This window comes from Bidens hawaiensis, unplaced genomic scaffold, assembly GCF_021521415.1.
Source record: "Bidens hawaiensis isolate Kalapana, Puna unplaced genomic scaffold, B.hawaiensis_p1.1 tig00012550_1, whole genome shotgun sequence".
In the NCBI taxonomy this organism is placed as follows: domain Eukaryota; kingdom Viridiplantae; phylum Streptophyta; class Magnoliopsida; order Asterales; family Asteraceae; genus Bidens; species Bidens hawaiensis.
In genome coordinates this window covers 493,477-503,946 of record NW_027492026.1, presented here as the reverse complement: position 1 = coordinate 503,946, position 10,470 = coordinate 493,477, and the positions used below count along the sequence as shown (strand labels likewise).

Below are 10,470 nucleotides of genomic sequence, written 5' to 3'. Positions count from 1 at the left end.
AGCCCTACTCCTATATATATATATGTGTGTGTGTGACACGTAAATCATTAAGAGGTTTTTCTTTTTTCTATCGTTTGAATATAAACGTGTGAACCATTAAGTATTTTAATAATGACTTTAAACGCTACAAGAAATAAATTTTAAAAATTAACTATTTTAATAATAAATTTAAACACTACAAGGAATATGTTTGAGCTCATAAATTTCTACAAGGAATACGTAAGATTTACATCAAATTTATCTCTAATTTCCACCATATTAGATAAATTCTGTTATGATTGCAAAATAAGTAAAATGCACATGCTCAAGGATCAAATGTTGGAACTTGGTGCGCCGGGGTTGAAATCGGCTGGTTTATGACCCTATTAACGACCCCACGATAAGGATCCTCCTCTCGTTTCTTAATTAAATACGCCATACTCTTTTCGACTTCAGATTTAATTTCCATGTACAGCTCTTTTGCATTTTCTCTATCTTTTAACATATTTTCCCGCCCTTTGGTCCTAATGGGCTTCCCAAATAAATAGTAAAACCGACCCGGTACCCTCGGCAACAGGCCCGGAAAGTAAAAGTCCTGGTTAGCAACTTCTCCTTCCATTTCAGTCCTGTAACCAAAACATAAGTTTGACTTTAAAAGTAGAGGCTCTATCCTTTTGACTATGGAATTTGTTAGGCATATGAATGAACCGAACGTTTAGTGAACTGTTTGACAGAAAATTCTTTTATTTAATAAACAAAAGAACATGAACACATGTCTCATTCTTTCATTTATGTTCGCTCATTTACGCTCTCTTGTGTTTGTTAGTTAGTGTGTTTAAGTTTGTTCATTTATATATTCATATAAAACTTTTAGACCCACTACAATTTAGTCTAGTTTTAATATTTTTCAGGCTCGAAATATTGATGTTCACGTGAAATTTTAATTGGTGTTCATCTATGTTCAAGTACGTTCGTTCGTTTGTGTTCATGTTCCTGGACCATTCATTTATAATATTAACACACGAACATAAAGGAGCACGAACACACTAATTTTTTAACAAGCACGAAAAACAAAATTCCGTTCGTTTAACTGTTCGTGCTCGACTGTTTGCTCTATTAAAAATAAACGAACGAACACGAACATGTCCTGTTCGTTTGGTTTATTTAAGGTTTAGAGAAAAAAGTTGGCAATAAAGTTAAAACAATATAAAAAATGCTACATGTTTATGAAAGTGTCATGCTAATGAGTAGCACGATCATGATCACGATCAATTTAGAAGTTTTGAAAAGTCAAAATGCAGTTTATAAACAACACAGACTAAAAGAGAAGGCATTCACCTTAGTCTGATACCCTGTTCGTTTGTTTTCCTTAAGTAGTCATTTACCACAGGGATTTTCATTACATCATCATAATCAAGAACCAACTGAAAGAATCAAAGCAACCATTAAAACATAATGAGAAAGAAATTGGTCTTAAAAATGTTACAAACTATTATTTCGGAACCAATAACAAGTTGAGAACCGCTTTAATCCTTGTACTTTTATTATGAATGGCCAAAATAGAATGCATGTGCATTTCAATATGCTTGAGATTTATTTTAAAAAAATATGGCATGATAGCATTTTGTCAAAATGAATATATATACATGCACAGTGTTATACTTTCTTTAATAAAATTGAGAGCAGATAAAATCAAAGAAAAAGTGAGAAGAAGAATTAACCATTTTTCTTCAACTTTATTGAAGCATAATATTGATTCTGAAATGAACGTGCCCTTAGGTTTACGTATAATGTGTGTGTGTGTGTGTGTGTAGTAGGGCTTGATTACCTCAGCGACGTCATCTTCTCCAATAGCACCGAAGGGTACTACAGTAGCACCAAATTTTGCTGCCATTCTTACAAATTCTGGTTGATCAGGCCAAAACAATTTGTATTCTTCACCCTAGTAAATGGATGAGCAAAGCTAGTCATAAAACTGAATATATGTATTTATCACAGACAAAAGAATTACATCATAAATCATATAATCAACGAATTTAACAAGCTGCTTTATTCCAAGAAAACTAATAAAATCTTTCGTTGCTTATCCATGCAGCAACCTTGCAGCGTTATACCAATGTAGGAAATCAACTTTACACTCAGTTACTCACCATTTAAACTTACCATTTCTTAATATAGTGAGCATATTGTTGCATTAAACAGTAATTAAAGGTAAACATGCTGGTGTAATGATGAGTAGTTTGCACCAAACTGCAACAATTTGCTACAAGGAATGATAGGCAGGTTGTGTTGGCACAATAGATTCAAAACAGGAAACGCAAACATTGGTCGACTCTTTTATTAATTGAAAAACTGATGCATTACAATGAAACCAGTTGACCCTTACAATACCAATTAAAAAACAAATATAAAAGTACTCAATAACCCCTAGACCTTATTCAAAATTACCAGACAGCAAATATAAAGCAACTTCAATTTTGAACCGTGACAAGCAAACATGATTAGAGCGTTGATGTTACACTCAATAGTAAGAGAGAAGGTAGATTCGACTGCAACAAGCCATTGATTTTTCATTTGTTTGTTCTAAATAATATGAAAATAAAATCGGTACTCCCTCCAATCCAAATCAAAATTCTAAGTGTCTCTAGGTTTACACAGAGGCTCTATGTATAGAAAATAATATCACACATAGACACCTTCTAAACATGATAATTATATAACTAATCTAACAGTAAATTATCATATACCAGATTACCAGTACACAAGAAAGCTAAAGTTGAGATCTTGAAAGCTTGGCTTAAATGTCAATAAGAATAATAAACTCAAAGCCACATCGATCTAGTATAAGTAGCAATTTTCACCCGCTTGCTTACAAACAGGTCTAACATGGTTATGCTTAATCTCTAACTAGGAATGTTGCCCACGCACGGTGTGCGGGGAATTCTGTCATGGACTTGAATATCAAACACGAATACAAAACATATCATGACGGCTATCACTCTGACCCAGAGCCCCAATGCATCAAGGAAATGGAACGAAAGAAACTGCAAACTCAAAAAAGAAAAAATAATAATAGAAATAAACCCCACGAAATCGAATATCAAAACGTGAATACAAAAACATATCATGACTGCTATCACTCCGACAAAGAACCCAAGGCATCAAGGAAATGGAAGGACAGAAACTGCAAAGCCAAAATAAATAAGACCCAGCCACGTGACATGATGAGATTGGGCCTTAGTTTGATACTGTAGGCTGTAGCTAACACTGACTCTTTAATATACAGATACAAGGGGTCAACTAGGTAAGCTAAGAAGAAAACAATATATGGATCAAATGGGTTAAAACTTGCTCCAAATGCACTTGTAAATCATAAATCATACAACCTACTAGAGTACTAGACCACTTCATTAAAAAATATATATTATCATCATATATTATAGCAATCATAGCTCACAATTTATTTGCAGAAAATATTTAAAATAAAGAATAAAAGTGTTTTGGGTCAACAAACCTTACCTTACGGTGAAGAGCCTCACGTGCTCCACCTGGATAAAGTAGCGCAAACGACTTGGATGAAAATAACTTGAAGAAGTTGCTTGGTGTGACGGGTAAGGCACCAAATACTTTCATCATATCAAAATATGAAAATTCTTGAAGCCCGTTATTAGAATTCAATGTGCCATTATTAGAATTCATTGTGAACAGTACGGGGTGCGCTATGCCGCGAACTATGACGTTTTTTTTCTCTTAAAAATTCTAAAATTAGTGGCGCAAGTTCTAATCCCAAGAGCATGTGATAACCGACTAATAATATGGGACCTTCATCTGGAACACCAGCAAGGCCTCTCTCACTATTTTACCATCTTCTAAAGTCGAAAACATCACTGGACTTGTAGCAAACTGGAACCATCTGAAATTTAGCATTAATATTAGTATGTTCATTCTTTTTAATATGGAAAATATATGAACACGGCGTCTGATTCTGTCTTTTTTCTGTTTTGGCTAACATGTTTTATACTCACGAAAGCCTCAAACTTTAAAAAGGGTTTCATTTACAGTAATCATGTAGCCTAAATTGAAAAGTTTAAAATGCCAATATTTTACAATTTTTATTTGAAAGCTTTCAGTTACACGTTACCCAAAATAGAAATCAGACCAAAGCTTGTGGCCTTTGTTGTTTATATATATAAATACGGAAGAGTTCATGAAAAACTAAAAAAATACGAGAAACTACTAGTAACCAGTCAATTGTTTTTTATTATTTTTTCATTTTCTTCTATTATAAGATTAGAAACATAAAAAGGATTAAAAAAAACAAAATAAAATAAAATAAACAAAAATATGTAGCTCAATAATATTTGTTTTATCTTTGTGAGCTACATATATTTTTTGTATTCTTTTAATCTTCTCTTTATATTTCTAATCTTATAATTAAAAGAAATAATATTAAAAAAAACTGAGTGGTTGTAGTAGTTTTCTTGGTTTCGTAACTTTGTAATTTTCCAATGAAACCTCTTCTACACACACAAGTTCGGCCTCTAATAAAAATGGTTTTTTTTTTTGTAAAAAGTGTGACAAAGGTTATGGACCATTGATCAAAGGAAATCAAGGGTTGAGATGACCTAAGAGTGCCACATAAGTGAATTTTTTAATCAAAAGAAATGGAAAAGTAATATTGGAGTAACCTACCATTGTTGACTTTTATCAAGTTCTTTGTCTTCTTTAAAACGCTAATAATTTTTTCACACATTAATACTTCTTTTAAAAAAATAAACCATTAAATCAAGAACTTTTATCTTTAATTTGAGTATGGTATTGTTAAATTAAAATTTTAAATAGTTTACATTTTTTTTAAATGCTTTGAACTAGGTGCGATTTTTTAAATGTTATTTTAATTTTATGCAACGTCTTTTAATTTATTTCAATATGGTGTTTTATTCCTACCCAGGTGTTTTAATTTGTATTTCAACATTGTGATTTAGCCATTATGTGCATGTGTGTGTGCGGGCAAATAGGCGCAAGAGTTCCGTGTGCGTTCGAGTACTTTCTTACTAGGGGTGTGCAGAAATAGGGCCGACCCGAAATTACCCGAAAACCGGACCGAAATTTAACCGAAACCGGGACCGATATGTTTTATAGGGTCGGTCTTCGGTTCCCATATATTTGCATTTTCGGGTTCGGGTCGGTTACCCTGAAAACCGTCCAAAAACCAAGCCCGACCAAACATATAGTCAGAGCCTAAGTAAGCCTGGTAGGGTGATGAATAATCAGCCTCCGATTACTTCATATTTGCAGTTGAACTTGCAAGGACGGTGGCAGTAAATCTATGGTGGTTGAGTATTTGAATCTATGGACGTCGGAGTTAGTTGTGTGTGAGAAAAACAGAGAAAGAAAAATGTTATCTTATAACCAAATGGGAACGAGATACAAAAGTAATATGAAGATCCTTTCATTATCCATCAGATAAATCATAAAGGTACTTCTAATATTAAAAAGATATTTAATTAAGAAAATACAAGTTTTGAATAAAGCATGGCATGCATATAACTTTGGAAGATGTGTATTACGTGTGTCAGTAAAATAGTGAAAGTCTTACAAAGTTCTAGATTTTGTTTTTAAAAGGTTAATTTATTAATTTTCTTTTAATGTACACAAAGTCTTATAATTTAAAAGTTAATTTATTATAATATAAATATGATTGTTGATTATTTCTCTTGTCATTATTATGTTTATTAATGGCTCGCTCTCTTACCACTTATTTATGACTCTCTGTTTTTCTCTCTCCATCTCTCCTTCCTATCAGTTTCTTATCGCCTGAGAAAATAAAGACGACCCTCCTGTAACTAAGACCTACCGTCTCCCTAATCTTCTACCTCTCCTCCATACTAACAGTTGGCTTGAAGATGAAGCCTACTTCTCTACAGGCATCCTTCAAAGATGCAGACCCAACTAACATTTGTTTGAAGTTTAAAATGGATAAACGGTTTCGGTCTTTCTTTGTTACCCGAACCGCCAAGACCCATGGTACCCGATACCCGAAGTGAGTTAAACGGACCGGTTTTCGGTTCTAATTTGAGTGATTTTTCGGGTTTCGGTCCGGGTCGGGTAAATCACGGTTCGGGTCGGTCCAATCTAAATGCTCACCCCTATTTCTTAGTACTGCTGGTCTAGTGATATAGGAAGCAGTATGTTATGTAAGAACTAGCTTACTACAAATCCACTAATACCACATAAACAAACAAGCACCAAAATGAGCAGATTCTCAACTTGCTGTCTATGTCGAGCAATTTGTAACAACTTATGCTTTCAAATAATTGGTAAATATATTGTGTTTTCTGTTTGCTATATGCCAAACTCATAATTCTACTCAAGCAAGATAATTATATATAAATAATAATGAAATAATTCATATGCATGCAAAATTACCCATTTCCTTGAAGCGCACTTCTATATTCTGACATGCTAGGAGGCAGGTAGTCCTTTACAAAATCATGTTTCCATGTCCGTCTATACTTTGAAGTGCCTTTAATTATCGTTAACAAATTAATACCATCTTCCTGAAAAAAAATTAAAATAAAATAAAGTAAAATAAAAAAAATTATTAATTGCATGTGCGCTCCAAAACACAGGATGATTAGATAAAGAAATAGACGAAATAAATAATGAGGAACAACAAACGAGTACCAGTAAAAGAGTGTGACCGTTATCCTTAAAGAAACAAACTCTGCAGTTTTGCAAGTTTCTTGAAAGCCTCAGAGCTTCATCTCTACTAGGAAGCATGTTATCCTTGCCACTAAAATGTAAACACATAATTTAAAATAGAGTTAATTACATAAATGGTCCATGTGGAGAAAAAATAACAGGTTTGTGATCTAACTTTGAAAAGTAACCATTAGCGTAGCTGATAATTTGCATATAGTATATATTTAATAGCAACAAGTCTAGTATCTGTGGTTTTCAATTTGTAACATGTTTGAGGTCTAACACTAACTTTTGTCAAAAATTCTGTGAAGTTTTGAAAATGACAACTTTATCCTTTTAGCTAGTTACATGACTAATTAAGCAAGCATAATGTGTAGATGTGTAACTAACCTTGCAAGAAGAAGCACTTCAGCTTTAACAGCATGGAGACGAGAATTAGTGTATGCAGCAGCAGATTTAAGTAACTTTAACTTCCAACTAAGTGTTGCTTTTGGAATAATATCAGACAATCCCTGAAATTGAAAAAAACACAATCAAATATTAACGGGCTTCAAGTTAACAAAATATAGATAGCATACGTGACAATTAAAACATTTGTGTGAACAAGAGTGGTTTAAAACTCTAAATTATGAAGAAATCCTTACTGAAAGGCGGGGAAGCAAAGAAACGAGGTTGTCAGATAGTTTCTCAAGATTTGGAAAACTTGAGTATTCATCATTCACCGATGCCATTTTTATAGGATCACCTGGTAGGATGACGACAACAACAACAAAAAAAGATAATCCTGATCATTAAACTTGTAGTTGCACTGAAAATTAACCAGTGAGAATGGCTTAAATTGCTAAATTACATGTAAAACATTTACTTCGCAATTACAGTATTACACTACAAGTAGGATGCTTAGAAAACTAAATCACTCATACATATACGTGCAAATACACACACACATATACATGCATCCACATGCATGTAATCGAAAGCACTTAAAAATCTACTCGTAGATTATTTTGAAAGAAGAGGGTAAACTCCTCTTCACACATATCAACTTTGAAGTAGTAAAATTTAAAGTTGGTTAACTTGATTTCAGGGATAAATAAACTAAATTCCAACTTCAACAAGATATGTAAATAGTTTCAATGTATTATGTATGCTGGTTCTAAAATTTAATTCTAGGGATAAATAACCTAATTTCTAACTTCAACTAGGTATGGGTTACCACTTACCTGACTTATATAAAAAAAAAAACAGGTATCACAATAGATAATTGTAAGTAGGCATGTAAACGAACCAAACGTTCAATGAACTGTTCGTGAACCGTTCGACGAAAGGTTCGTTTATTAATCAAATAAATGAACATGAACGAATGTCTTACTCATTCATTTATGTTCACATTTTGTTCATTTATGTTCATTCGTTTATATTTGTTTAAGTTTGTTCATTTACATATTTAGGGACCATTACAATTTAGTCTAATATTATGATTCTCATCACAATGTGTTCTAGTTTTAATAAATTTTTAGTCCCAACAGATTTTTTTCTTGTTTATTTTTATTTGGTGTTTGCTGAGTTATGCAACTTATGTTCTTTCATCTATGTTTAGTTATCTTCATTCTTTTACGTTCGTGAACCGTTCGTTTATACGATTAGCGAACACAAACACACTCATTTTCTTAACGAACGAACACGAACAAGATAACCGCGTTCGGTTGTTTAATGTTAAGCATACGAACATAACATTCTCCATGCGTGTTTGTTCGGTTCATTTGCAGGCTTATTTGTAAGGAATAAGGTTGGACATGAGTTACATTTGACCAGTCAAACATGTACTGGTTATAGTGTAGGTAAAAGTATCAAATTTAGCATTTTATATAAACAGATGATATACCCATTACAAAGCTAAGAAGATAAGGTATTGTCCCAGTAAGTGAATCAGGTATGCCCTCCAAGACAGGAAGTATAGGCTTCAATGGTGTCCTGTCAAATGAAGTTGCTGAAATGGATAATTAAAACATGTTGTTACTATAAACACTTATCAAGCAAGTTCAACAAAATAACTTGTGTTTTAAGTAACCTGGATTTGACAGTATAACTACTAGATCAATCCCAGGATTACGTGCAGCAACTGCAAGAGCTAAAGACCCTCCAAAAGAATCACCAACCAGATATATAGGCCTACTTGGATATAAAGCATGCTCAAACTTCAAGGTTTCCTCCACAAATGCCACCAAATCTTCACATACAAAGTGAAGGATATAATTTAAGTATTATAGCATAATAGACCTGAGAAAATAAAAAACTATAGATATAAACCAGAAAACATGAAACCTATAAATGGTGTTCGATCATAAACAGGGATGTGCATGCATCGAACTTCAAAAACCCTGCAATTAAAATAGTTATTAAACATGTATAGCTAGTACATTGATAATAAGAAATGAGTTGACTCACTTTCTAAGAGACTTTTGGTGCAAAATGAGGCCCAGTCCAAGCCCATCCATCCCTAAACAAAAACATCAAATTTAAATAAATCAGAGATTTGTCTTATAATGTGTGTTAAGTATGTAAAATCATACATTGCAGAACGAAATCAAGAATTTTTATAAAACTAATTCTAAGTGACAAAGAACAAGATATCATCATTTCATCATAGTATTATATACAACCAAGAAACATCATAACATTTTGTAAACGTATACTAGATATAATGTGAACATAGTAAAGGTATTGTGTCTTATTAATCAACTATTTATGGCATGTATAACACATTTACAACAAAAATATACTAGATATAATGTAAACATAGTAAAGTTATTGTGTCTTATTAATCAACTATTTATAGGGCTACAATGAGAATAATTACAATAAAACCTAATGAAATCATGTCTTCTAACTATGGTTATATGGGTTTGGATCAAATACAAATTAAAATAGTCTGATAACTGTGAGAGTCAAGTAGTGTAATTATATATACAACATAGTGTAATTACAGCATAGTGTAATTACACTACTTGTAAATATAATTACACTACTTGATTCTCACAGTTAGCACGTTAATTTAATTTTAACGTTAACTTTCCCCATGGTTATAATATAACAATAAACCCTATTAGGATATGTAATGTAAACAATCAGCATAAAAAGCTCCAATATCAAACAAAACTACCAGGCAAAAACAGAAGAACGGGTGAATCCGGTAACGGACGGTCACTCCCATCCAAAACCACAGGGCAAAACCACCTTGGCGGCCCGCCATCCGGCTTAATAATCTCCTTAGCCAAATCAAGATAATCCTTGACACTCTGAGTCCCGTAACCATCGTCCCACAGCGGCTCAAGTTTCTCCAGTTCACATCTACTGTTACCATCAACAACACCACCACTAGAACCACCAATCACCTCCCTCTTCTCAACCTCAAAAACTGAAGACACACCATTCACAATAGCCGAATCGGCAACGCACCTAACCGAAACTCGATTCGACCGGTGCTTATAACCACCTACTGATTGTTTATAAGATGATCTGAAGCCTGAACACGGTGACAGTTTCACAATTGAAGGTGTAGCTTTAACTAGCATGACTCCAAACTCTTACAAACTGTGAAGAATCATGAAAACCTAATAATAATAATAATATTTGTATAACCAAATTGGAGCGAGTAAAACATCAGAATGCGATGTATTTCGAATCGAAACGGGAAATAGGAAGTGTGTGGGGCCTAGGAATGCTAAAAATAACCAAGTAGTTATTAATAACAAGGAAAGTGGTAGAGATGTAATCGCGGAAATA

General features: G+C 33.1%; 1 pseudogene across 1 annotated transcript; it reads right to left on the bottom strand.

The window, feature by feature from the left end:
• Positions 1-202: 202 nt before the first annotated feature.
• Positions 203-10,259, bottom strand: LOC143541317 (phytyl ester synthase 1, chloroplastic-like; annotated as a pseudogene). The gene is made up of 13 exons (XR_013136741.1): positions 9,848-10,259; positions 9,133-9,184; positions 9,010-9,065; positions 8,756-8,914; positions 8,570-8,674; positions 7,329-7,429; positions 7,075-7,196; positions 6,667-6,775; positions 6,409-6,539; positions 3,499-3,892; positions 1,808-1,921; positions 1,318-1,403; positions 203-605 (listed from the first exon to the last, which is right to left on the bottom strand). The product of XR_013136741.1 is annotated as a phytyl ester synthase 1, chloroplastic-like (transcript).
• Positions 10,260-10,470: the final 211 nt, after the last annotated feature.